At 37.6% G+C, this 12,739-nt stretch overlaps 1 pseudogene; it reads left to right on the top strand.

The window, feature by feature from the left end:
- Window positions 1-4,551: 4,551 nt before the first annotated feature.
- LOC123610683 lies at window positions 4,552-8,421 on the top strand (annotated as a pseudogene).
- Window positions 8,422-12,739: the final 4,318 nt, after the last annotated feature.

The following is a 12,739-nucleotide window of genomic DNA, read 5'->3' as shown; positions in this document are numbered from 1 at the left end:
AGTAAAGTAGCATGCGTTCATTTTGGGCACTGGGGGCCATTCACAGAAGCAGGGTGGAGGGGATTGCTTATCGTGTATGATGTGCCTGTGTATTTCAGTACATAGAAATAGACCAGTGGAGTGGGTAAGAGGGTCCCATTTCTATACACACTTCTGGATTCCCACTGGCATGAGCGCGGCTGAAAGAATTGGGGAGCCTCTCCCTGTCCCTGGGGCAAGCGCATCTTGTGGAGATGTCACTTTTCCTCCATGGTGGAAACAGGTTCCGAGCATGCACTTTTCCTATGGGAACATGTGGAATAGCAGTTGGAAAGCAAACCGAAAACTCCGGAGAAGAGAACGAACATAGTATGTTCACGTTAAGGTGGGGCCGGAATGGTGCCATGTTTCCGGGTAGCTGATGGCTTCTGAGGTGTGAGAGCTTTTACGGTCTATAGAAATTGCTTTGGAAATATTTTAATAGGTTTAAAAATCTAACCACTTTAACACCCTACATTTCTCATTTATTTTTTTTTAATTTACCATTTAATTAATTTTTTAAGTTTATTTATTTTGGGAGAGAGGGAGAGAGAGAGAATCCCAAGCAGGCTCCACACTGTCAGAGCAGAGCCTGATGTGGGGCTTGAACTCATGAACGGGGAGATCATGACCTGAGTCAAAACCAACAGTTGGACACTTAGCTGACTGAGCCACCCAGGCGCCCTCTATTTTGCATTTAAATGAGATAGATCTTGAGCTCTTTAATAGCAAATTTTTGTTATTAAAAAAAAAAAAAAAGGCAACCCGAATGTTCTCTTTTCTGTTTGTTGGCTCTTTTCTAAGTGTTTGCCTGCTTACTGTTCTCTTGAATTTTTGCCTTTTTTCAGTGGGAACCATGTGCTGGGCCCTTCTCCATCCGTGCCAGTTCTGGAGGTAGGAGATGGTTCCTCTCTGCAGAGAGCCTGGCGTCTCCTGTGGTATCTCCCTGTCCTGTCCTGCTCTGGATTCAATGAATCTTCTATTGGACGCTTGTCAGTGCCTCCCAGAGGAACGCGTGTGGGTCATTTTTAATCCATCACAAAATTAGATTAAACCTGCTTCTGAGATCGTGCAAGGAAGAAAGGTTTCAGGAGACTCATTAACATCCAGCCTTCTTAAGACTGGGGCTTCAACTCAGGCTTGTGTCACCTGCGTGGCCGACAGCCACAGTCATATCTGAGTTCCAGAAGCAAGTCTTCGCCTACTTCTTAAAATCTGCCTCATCCCTTCAAATTTTGTGATTTCGGATTTTGCAACTATTTGTTTATCAGGTGATACTTCATTTTGCCCGGTCCCTCTGACCAGGACTGTTATAATGGTTCCACCCTGCTGTGGTCAAAAGCAAACATTAAATGTTCTTAGACACTTTTCAAACTATATTTCAATAAGGAAAACTAAAGGTTATGCTTATATACCACGGTAACTCTTCTGTAACCCACACATATATACATACACATATGTCTTAATATTGTGTAAATGTTGAATTCTTACATAATGGAAATAGAAACATGTTGCTTAGAAATTTCCCATGTTGCCAGGTTTAATTCATTGTAAAATAAGTCCTGGTCTCTCCTTTTGTTACTATTATTAATTCTTCTTCTTCTTCTTCTTCTTCTTCTTCTTCTTATTGTTTGAATTAAGTCTGAATTTTCATAGAAGGTGGTGGCTTCAAGAGAGAGAGTGATACACACATCCGCCCTGTCTTTCCGATGTGTTTTAATCCTGAGATTTCCCAGGAGACTCGAAACCATTCCTGAATCTGTTATGAACTAAGGATTAAGTTGATCATTTGAATGTCTAGCTTGTGGAGAAAAGGCGGAAAGTTTTCTCTCTTTATTAGAAATAAGAGGATACAATTGATCATTTATCTTTAATGAGAGGATATTGGAAATAGTATCCCTAATGGTTCCATTATCTGTTGTCCTATGCACAAAAAAAAGAGTAATAAATGAAATTTCCTCTAAAATTCACCATTAAGAAAATATGAGTCACAGAGAACATATTATTATAGGTGACTTTGTCTATATTGATATTAATCATTCAATACTTTTTACTGCCTTCTGGGTCGAAGCTTCGAATTATGCATTATGCGTTACATTTATGAGTGGGATATCTGTTCGTGGGTCAGCCAGACAGTGACTCGGTGTTTTCCATATTACACTCACATCCCAGAGACCCCCCCCCAACAGTATAATTGTGCTAACAAGAACTGCCAGAGAAAGCAGACTAAAGACAACAATGTATACATGCGCCCCAAAACAATGTTGTTCTGCACTGGAAACACGCAGATAAAGTAGATGTATGCATTAGCACGTAAATTTATAGGGACACCAATTTTCTCACTTCTATTTCTTGAGTTTAGCATGTATCAGTTTGCAATTAGTCCAGTAAGGTGTGCAATTATTTGCGTTTTGACTGCTCATGAAATTGGTGCTAACAATAAAAAACAAAACAAAAAAAACGAAACAAAACAAAAAACAAACAAACAAAAACAAAAACACAAGACCAGCTTTGAAAATTCCCCGAGCAGGCAAACCACTTTAGTTTCATCAACAAAGCTTCATTTGAGTCACGTGGCAAGGCTAACTTGACCTGGGTCATACCTTGCTTGTGTCTCTGAAAGTCGGAAGCAAAACCTGGACTGTTCCCCAAGGCGGACCTGAAGTAACCGCTGACCAGATTCCCTACCATTGAAGAAACTTCGAATTCTATAGCCTCTCACTGTGAGGAGCACGCAGACACTCCTTCTCGGGGTATAAGCTGCTTTATAACAATATACCCCAGAGCCTCGTTCCATGTTTTGGTATGAGTGTAACTGGTTGGCAAAATGTCTTTTTGTGTCTGTGCACACAACAGACGTTTGCTGATTATTCCTTTGGTGATTCACCAATTTTCCTTGTGTTGTTTCTGAAGTTTTGGCAATATGCACCAAGTTATCTGGCCTCTTCAGAGCCCTGGCTGCAGGACTGGCTGAATGCAGAAAGTAAAGGAGAGTAAATCCCGAAGATTCACCTTATATGTCAACAGCAAGAGTGATAATCTGTGTCTGGAAGGAGTTCAATGGTATCGATAAGAAATTATAGGGAGGAAATTTTTAGGAAGGGAGAAGAGACTTCACATCTAAGGATACCCTCTACCCAGAGACAGAAGTGTCCTTGGAAAGCACACAGCAATTCTAACAGTTTTCTAATACTATAGAAAATATCAAAACGCATTCGATATATGTCACATAAGTTATTTAAGCAATCTTTAAGGACGTACATGCAAAGCAAATCTCCCAAATGTTTTCTGTTAGAAGTAGAATTAGAATAAGAACGTTTATGGGACTAACTCAGCGTCAAACTCTCACTGTCCCAGCTAACATTGGATTATATTTTCTCTCAGAAATTGTTTCTGCCTTACCATAGGAATGAACTAACAAATGCATTTGAAGGTAGTATAAATTGCTTTGATTTTTATCTGCATGTAAATTTTTGGACATGGGCAACAAACGTTTCAAGGAAAATTAAGGTGAAAATTAATTTGAGTACAGAAGTTCTAGCGGAACTAAAAAAATAATAAATTGTCATTTACCTTTGGACCAGCTACTTCTTTAAAAACAAAAAAAAATAGCCAGTAAAATCGCTTTAAAAAGGTGTATTTTATTTATTTCTCTACACAAGTCTCATTTCCTGCAGACTAGAATCTAGGAAAGTTAGTCTGAGGCAATATCAATGTAGATAGCATTTCCCAACATTTAAGTCTTTATAATCATTTCAAAGTGAAATCCATAAAAAAGTGATTACAGTTTTAATCAACGAGTATAGATTTACACACTCACACAAATTATATGTTTCACAAGTTGGATTTTAATTACTTCCTTCAATGGGAAAACAGTCTTAGTTATTATTTAACAACTGTATTTGTCACCAGGCATGGAAGTTTTCAAGTCTTTTAGCTAAAATAGCATTCATTCTCTATGTAATATTATTTAAAAACACCCAATACATGTTTATCTTCTCCTAAATTAGCTCCTACAAGGAAGAAACTAGCGCGTTGCACGCTACAATATAACACACTTCACATGATTATATATTCATACAAACACAGAAATGCACCCACATATGCAAGTGTGCGAGAGATAGAGACAGAGAGAGAAAGAGAGACAGAGAGAGAGAGGGAGGGAGGGAAGGAGGGAGAGAGTTTTGGATTCTTCTGTGGCACTTTGGTACCCAATATTCACTCTACTTCATACACAGATTATGTATTCTCTACCGTTTTCTTCACATTTCTTCAAACTTGAGTAAATTTTAATTTTCTCACTTTTTCATCTTTCTTTACTTTACAAACTCTAGCATGGTGTACCTTTTCATTTTCAGTCATTAGTATAAGCAATTTCAGTATAAGCCCTAATTTGGGAAGGTTCAGTTTAGCTCCTATTGAAATTCTGACACTTTTGGTGATTAAAATATATTCTTAAAATTATCTTGGGACATTCTCTTCAAGGAGGTGGCCTAGTAGTTTGGTGGCCGTGGCCTTGGGGCAGACGCGGTGATGCAGATATTTGTGAAGACGGATGGGCAAGACCATCACCCTTGACGTTGAGACCAATGATACCATGGAGAAGGCCAAAGCCAAAATCCAAGACAAGGAGGGCATCCTGCTTGACCAGCGGCGTCTGATTTGTGCGGGCAAACAGCTGGAGGGCAACCTCACTCTCTCAGACTACAATATCCAGAAACAGTCCACCTTGAACCTGGTCCTTGGCCTGTGGGGTGGGGTGGGGGGGTGGGATCATGGCGGCTTCCCTCCTCCAGCTAGCCCAGAAATACAACCGCACCCCCACTCTGTCAACTGCATAAGAAGTGTGGCTGCACCAACTACCTGAACCTCAAGAAGGTGAAATGAGGCCCCTCCACCAGCTCTCCTTTTGCACACAAAGTGGTCTCTTGCCTGAGCTTCAGGGCCCCGGGGGTCTCAGTGAAATCTCCCTTCCCCTGACTGGAGCAGGAAATACACACACACACACACACACACACACACACACACAATGTTTCATCTCAGCAGAATTGAAGGTGTTGTGCTTAGATAAAGGGAGTGACCTTTGAAGGAAAAGGCAAAAAAAAAAACTTGACCAATGCTTTACACATAGTACATACAGATCTGTGGGGGAGTAAATGTTTGTGCTTACGTCCAGAACTTCACTAAGCAAACCAACTGTTTCATAATTTCTACTCTGCCTCTCCCCTAAAATGGCCCAATGTCTCTGTGTGCATTTCTCTGGTCTTCTCTCTCCCCCTGTCCTTGTAGCTAATTTCTAAACATTTTCAGGGTAAATTCAAATGCTACCATGTTGAGAAATCTCCTCTGTCATCCATACCCAATACGTCTTGGCATCTAAAGAAATCTTTACCCCAGGTTTCCATGCACAGAACAAACATGTCTATGCTTACTGTTCCTACTCTCCCTGAGGCTGATGATCCCAGCCCATGCATTGTGGAAAAGAAACAAAAGGCATAAATACTGAAAGGAAAGAAGGGCAATGTTTATCTGCAGGTAATGTGATTATTTATGTAAAATCTTATGGATTCAAAGAAATCCTAGACCAAACAAGTGAATGTAACAAGGTTATTGAACACAAGGTCAATATGTAGTCAACTGAGTTTCTGTGCACTAGTAACAAAGAATTGGAAAATTAAATTTTAAAATATTCTATTTAAAATAGTATTAAAAACATGAAGTCCAGATATATATATATATACACATATATATATATATATATATACATATATATATATATATATATATATATATATATATATAACAATAGGTATGCATTAAAATATTGCTGAAAATAATTAAAGACAACTTAATTAATGGAGAAGCACACAGATTTCTAATACAGATTAGAAAACTCAATATTGTTTGAAATGCCAATTCTATCTACATTTATCTAATTCTCACATTTAATTTTTCTCTCATCTAATGAAAGTTATAATAATTTTTGGTGTTGGTTTTTGTGCTGATTTAATGGTTATAAATTCTATCTGAAAATGCATCGTAACTAGAATGGCCAACATAATCTTGGAAAAAAAAAAAAAAAAAAACAAAATGGAATGACTTGCACCTCATGAATTCAAGTCTTAGTGTATATTCACGATATCAACATAGTATCAATTTCACACATGGATAAATGAAGAGATTTGTGGAACAGAGTTACAGAATTGCAAGTCTTGGAATACAACACCATGCACTTCTCTCTTCCTTTTTAATAGAGACAATAAGGCAATTTGATAGAAAATGGAAAATATTTTCACTGCATCATGCTTGAACTCGATTAGTTTACGGGAAACACAGGAACTGGGGTCCTGATTCATACCAGTAATTTATAAAGACTAACCCATAATGACTAAGAGAATATAGCACAGGAATGGAAGGTTGACTTCACATTCAAAAATAAATTAATACAAGGCAAAAATTCTCATGATTATTTCCATAAATGTGGAAAAAGCATTTGAGAAAATCTGACACTCACCCATAATTAAAAACCTTAACAAACGAAGAATGTGAGGGGAATTCCTGAATATTACGAAGTACACCATATGTTATTTGGAGATGAGTCACAGACATAAAAAATAAAACTACACATTTTCTATGAGAAAACATTGCAGAATATTTTAATGACCTGTGGTAGGCAAGATTCTTACATAGTGATCATATTTGGAAGACTTATACCTTAGGGTTTTTACTGTTGTTATTATTAGTTCTAGTGTCAATGTTATTTTTTATTTTGAATCCAATTATTCATTGGTGATATATGAAAAAGCAAATGAATTGTTCTGTGTTAACCTTGTTTCCTGCAACCTTGCTATATTTGCCTATCGATTCCAGCAATCCTTCCTTTTTTTTTTTTTTTTTTTTCATTCTTTCTTTTGGAGTTCTCTTCAGAGAAAATCATGACACTGGCCAATCTGTATAGCTTTATTGCCATGTATTGTCTATTGAACTCGCATGACTCCCAGTTGGAAGTTAAAGCAGAGTGGTGAGACCATACCCTTGCCTTGCTCCCCAGAGAATGCAGTTTTTCACCATTCAGTAGGATGTTAGCTGTACATTTGTGGACATGTGTTTTATCAAGTTGAGGGAATTTTGCTCTATTTCTAGTTTGTTGAAAGTTTTTAGTAAGAATGGGCATTTGAATTTGTGAACTATTTTTTCAACCTCTATTGATATGCTCATGAGTTTTCTTTTTTATCTTGTGGATGTGGTAGGTTAAATTAATTGATTCTCAAATAGTAAGCCAGTCTTATATATGTGTCATATATCTTACTTGGAGGTACTGTTTAATGTTTTTCTTTATCGCTGAATTCAATTTTCTAATACGTTGTTGAGGATTTTTGCATCTGTGTTCCAGAACTATAATGGAAAAAGTAGGCAACATGGTAGAGTACATGATTAATATAAGGGCTAAGAAATAGTCAAAAGGAAATGCAATAAGTTAAAAAAAAAAGGATTTTGACACAAATGAAGAACGCTTTTGGTGGGCTCATTACTAGACTGGACACAACTAATGAAATCAGCATTGAGGTTGAACGTATGTCATTGGTTATTTTAAATTCATGGTCTGATAATACCAACATCTGAATCATATTTGAAACTGGTTCTGATGTTTGCTTTGTTTCTTCATGCTGTTTTCCTTTTTCTTTGTAATTTTTCTTGAAAGCAGACACGAGATGTCAGTTAATAGGTGTTGAGGTAATTAGGCCCTTAGTGTGAGGTTTTATGTTAATTTGGCCAGGAGTTTGACTGTGTTTAATGCTTGTTTTAGCTGTTAGTTCTAGAATTTTCAAATTTCCCTATATCTTCTTTTCCTTTTCCTTTATTTTTGTAGGCTTTCCTGAAAACCCTCTTTAGAAGATGTCTCTGTCTCCCAGCGCTTCAGTTAAAATCTAATGTTTTCCATGGGATTTCTGTTGGTTAGGCAGTGAGGCTCGGAGAGAAGTTTTCTATAATCTTATGATTAAATCCTCGTCTTTCTTTTAGTGGAGCTGAGTCCTTGGGCTGTGACCTTCACAAGTATTTTTTAGCTTGCTTTTTTCTTTCCTTTTTTTTTTCTTCTTTTGGTCATACAGATAGAGGGTGCTAGAGTCAGAATATTCCTTCCCCCGGGTGATATAAAACTCAGGTAATTTCCTCTTCCCTGGAGAGTCGTCTTCCATTATGGGGAATGCTCTGAGATCAATTAATGGCTATCAAAATCCAAATCAAATACATCCCCAAAGGATTTGCTACTGTTCTCCCAGATTCTGATTCTAAGGAAGCAGAAATTCTAAGTCCTTTTCTACCAGTTGTCTCCTAGTCTTTGTGTTAACCTAGGGATTGGAGAATAGCCTCAGAATAGATATTTTAAATTTGAATTACTAACTCAAATTTAAATGCACTCGGGAATACACTTCAGATTATTAGAGTCACTTCATATTATAAGTTATGAGCCAAGATATTATGGTCATTTTGAAAGCAGACCCAATGGATCATACAGTCTTGCCTTAGATATACATTTATCAATCTATCCAATGAGGTGTGGTAAAGTGCCCCCACAGTCACCTTTTTAGGTGGCAGACAATCTGTGCAGTAAAATAATGTCTACCTCTTCCAAAATAGACTTGGTTGATGTTCAGATTTATTTGCGAGTGACATTGCTATATACCGCAGAATGCTGCATTTTAAGTTACCAAGCTGTGAATAGTGAGATACATAGAAATAATGCCTGTATATAGCACTCTTAACAAATGCACCAAAAGTATACTAATTATTCCAAATAAATAGCACTGATGACAACAATGTATAAATGCAAGGCCTGTTAGGGTAAGGAAATAAAAAAGCATCCAACCCTGTAACTGAACCCTGCTGTTTCCTGGGATAGCACCACATATGGTCCTCAGTCTAAAAGCACACAACATAAGGCAGTATTAGATCCCCTGGAGCATTCTTAGCAAATAGATTATAATGGTGTGGTATGGAAAATATGGAAAGAATTCTTTTCTTTATCTATGAGCCAGGCAAACCCAATAGTAAAATGGTGAATAATTGTCTACGAAGTTGGATGGAAAAGAGTTTTGTAGAACTCCCCTTTATGAAGTTTAGTTTAGAACTCCGCCTGCCCCCTCCCCGTAGGCTGTATCAACCAAGGAGAAAATGCAAAAAAAAAAAAAAAAAAAAAAAAAAAAAAAGACACCCTTCACCCTGAGATATTTATATCTTACTCTTTTGAGGACGGGGGACAGGCACATTTTGGCACAGACTGTATTACGATACGGAGAACAAAGACAAGCTTTTGGTTGATGCTAACAATATGTAAATTATCTGAACAAACTGATACATCAAATATTTGACACAAATGAAAATTAGGACGCAATTAGTATTGAAATGCTTTTAACAATAAATTTGTGCCAATACGTAATCCCATAGCAAAGTCAGATCTGTCAGATAGGAAGCGTTCATTTTTTTGGTTTTGATTTAACCAGTCATAGACCTGTATTGTGAAGTTATGTTAATGCTTTAGTGTTATGTGGTGTTATGTATAATTTATAACTTCCGTGGAAAAATGCATTAAAGTGAACCTCTCGATTAGATCATTTCCAAGCGAAGAAGTCTGAAAATACTGTATTTTATTTTTATTTTTTACTTACCAAATTCATTTATGTGATATGCAGTCACATATTGGGTATTTTTCAGAAGGTGGAACAGAAAAGGATTTTACCTTTAGAAATGTATCTAGACTCAGGGTGGCTCAATATTCCCACAATTTGTGTTAACAACCACAAAAATGTATGAATGCATTAGCATAAATAGTTTATTCCAGTTCATTAAGGCATTTCCTCACACTTCTTGCTTCTTACACAAAATGTGTGTGTGCCCTCATGTACGTGTCTGAAGCAGAAATACAAGTTTTATAATGAGAGTTAACAGATTTAAATCACAAATGCCTTTTGAATTTTCAAATTACAACTTGGGAAGCATTAATTTTTATGGGATTTTATAGCTGATGAGAATCCCATTTTGTCAGTAATTCTGCATTAATCTCTTATAAGAAGTCAACAGTCAATAATATAGAGATAATTATTTATGGTAAGCTAAAACGACAACAAAACACTCCAATATTAATTCACTTCAATGTAAATTATAAACTCAGATTCTAATAGAATTAACCCAAGGCCAAGGAAAATAACATAATTTATTGTATTATCCTGTAAATCTATACAAAAGATAATGAGAAGATACGTACTAGATTACAATCATGAATTTGAATGTTATTCATAATCACTAAATCTTTTATCCTGTTACATGCATGCAAAAATAGATGGAGAAGTAGAAGAAAAGTTCTTTCAATAGGTGAAAAAATTAGAGAAATCAGGGCTCCTGGGTGTGATAATGTGGAGTCTGCTTGGGATTCTCTCTCTCTCCCTCTCTCTCTGCCCCTCCTCTACTTGTGCTCTCTCTCTCTCTCTCTCTCTCTCTCTCAAAATAATAAATAAATAAACTTTAAAAAGTAAGACGATAAATCAAAAGAATAGAATATGATTCAAAATTATTGTCAAGAAGGAGGATATTAGTCAAAACACAGGCAGAAATTTGGATTTCAATGTTAAATTTTCAGAAAAAATTATGTGCCATAAGCTAATGGCTAAAGGTATGTCTTTAATATATCAGAGACATTCTTTAGACTGAGAGATAAAAAAGAAATCATCAGAGAGAGTGTCTCTTTTACGTCCTCTCTATTTCCCCATGCAGATGACAGTCCCATAGAAATAACCTAACTGGGGAAAAATGGTAAATTTAGAGGTTTCTTTGAAATAGATAATTTTCTATAAGTAATAATAATGCACATTTCAGCTTTCTGATAATTTTTAGAGACTTACTCAAGATTTATTAGCAGGTCTACATTATGCCAAATTTAACCTGTTTTGGAGGCTGGCATCTTATAGTATCCCATGATCTCTGTGATTAATGATAATAAAATAACGTCACTCATTTCAGTGTACCTTCGCCATTGTACTGTGAAGAAGACAGAGGTGGGATTGATCACCCTCATCTTGAGTAAAACAAGATTTGGAACGTGTAGGGAGACCTATCATTCACTGAACGACCACTTGCGCTGGGTGTTAGAGGAAGTATTGCAGATACCTGAACTCATTTAAATCTTTCCCAAAGGCCTGTGAGGTTGGGTATGATTGCCAGGTTGGAGATAAGGAAAATGAATCACGGCAATTTAGCTAAATTTAGTCAAAGTTACAGAGCCAGAGAGGAGATCGGTCCAACCGCAAACGCTGTTCGCTTTCTGCAACAAGTGTCTTTAAACTTGGCCCCCTGGCTGAAAAGCTTCCCTAGGCTCTGGATGAGTTAAGCAGCCTGGCTCTTGAGCTCTGGTCTCAGCGAGATGTATTTTTTTCTGTCCTGTTGTACATGCGGGTGTTTTACCTTTTAACAAGAAGGGACCAAATCCCATAGAATGCACAAGAGTGAACTGTGATATACACTACGGACTTGGGTGGATAAGGGTGTGTCCGTGAAGGGTCCTCGCTTGTAGGGAAGGTCCCATTCCGGTGCGGGAGTCCTGGAAAGGGGGGGGGGGTGTGCTTACATTAGGGGTAGGGTGGTACATAGGGAATCTCTGTACCTTCTGCTCAAGTTTTACATGAACTTAAAACTGTTTAACATATAAAGTCTACATTCCAAAAGCGTCCAAGCCTTTTCCTAAAAACTAACATCAGCACAACGTTGTCCCCACACCCATTCAGTTCCTTTTTTGTCGTTGTTATTTACACCACAGACGATAGCACCAACAAACGGGTTTTATATTTTTTCTCAGTATTTCAAACATTTCACCTACTGGAAGCTTCTATTTGCTATTTTAAACCTCCCCCCCCCCCCCCGTGTGTCATATCAGATGAGAAAATAGGACCAACTTCTTTCTATTATGTGTGAGAGTAATTTAAAAATTTGCCATCCTGGGGCGCCTGGGTGGCTCAGGCGGTTAAGCGCCTGATTTTGGCTCAGGTCATGATCTCACCGTTTGTGGGTTCGAGCCCTGCGTCGGGCTCTGTGCTGACAGCTCAGAGCCTGGAGCCCGCTGCAGATTCTGTGTCTCCCTCTCTTTTTGCCCCTCCCTGACTCATGCTCTGCTCCCCCCCAAAATAAAAATAATCATTAAAAACATTAAAATTTGCCATTCTCATCAGTGCCTCTTCCCTTAACCTGATCTCATGGAGTCCGTTGTCGTGTATTTTAATGATCATTGCTGCTGTGCTGTGTTGTGTGCTTTTACCAAAGTTTTCATCATCCTCTTAAAGGTTGGATCAGGGGGTGGTACAGAGCAGGCTAATGAGCAGCGATGTGTAAGAAGTAAGAAGATTGTTTCTTACCTTCTCTGGACCTTCATTATTCCCCCGGAAGAGTTCAACAGCAGGATTTCTGTGACTCTACATAGTGAGCACATGTTTCCCCAGGATCCTCTGTTCTTCTATTTTATATGTGGGTAGACATGTGTATATACGCGTTTTTTTTGTGGTGCCTTTAGAAACTACTTAAATGCTGTGTGTGCAAACTTCATTTAACTAAGTTAGAAGAGGGTTTGATAGAATAGGAATGCTGTAGACGTTGAAATCAGTGAAAACAGGGGTGGATCCTGTCCCCGTCATTTAATTGCAATTTATTGTATCTCTCTCTCCAGCCTCAGTTCCAG

This window comes from Leopardus geoffroyi, chromosome A1 (assembly GCF_018350155.1).
Source record: "Leopardus geoffroyi isolate Oge1 chromosome A1, O.geoffroyi_Oge1_pat1.0, whole genome shotgun sequence".
In the NCBI taxonomy this organism is placed as follows: Eukaryota; Metazoa; Chordata; class Mammalia; order Carnivora; family Felidae; genus Leopardus; species Leopardus geoffroyi.
The sequence above is the reverse complement of the archived record's forward strand: the minus strand, read 5'-3'. Positions and strand labels throughout refer to the sequence as shown.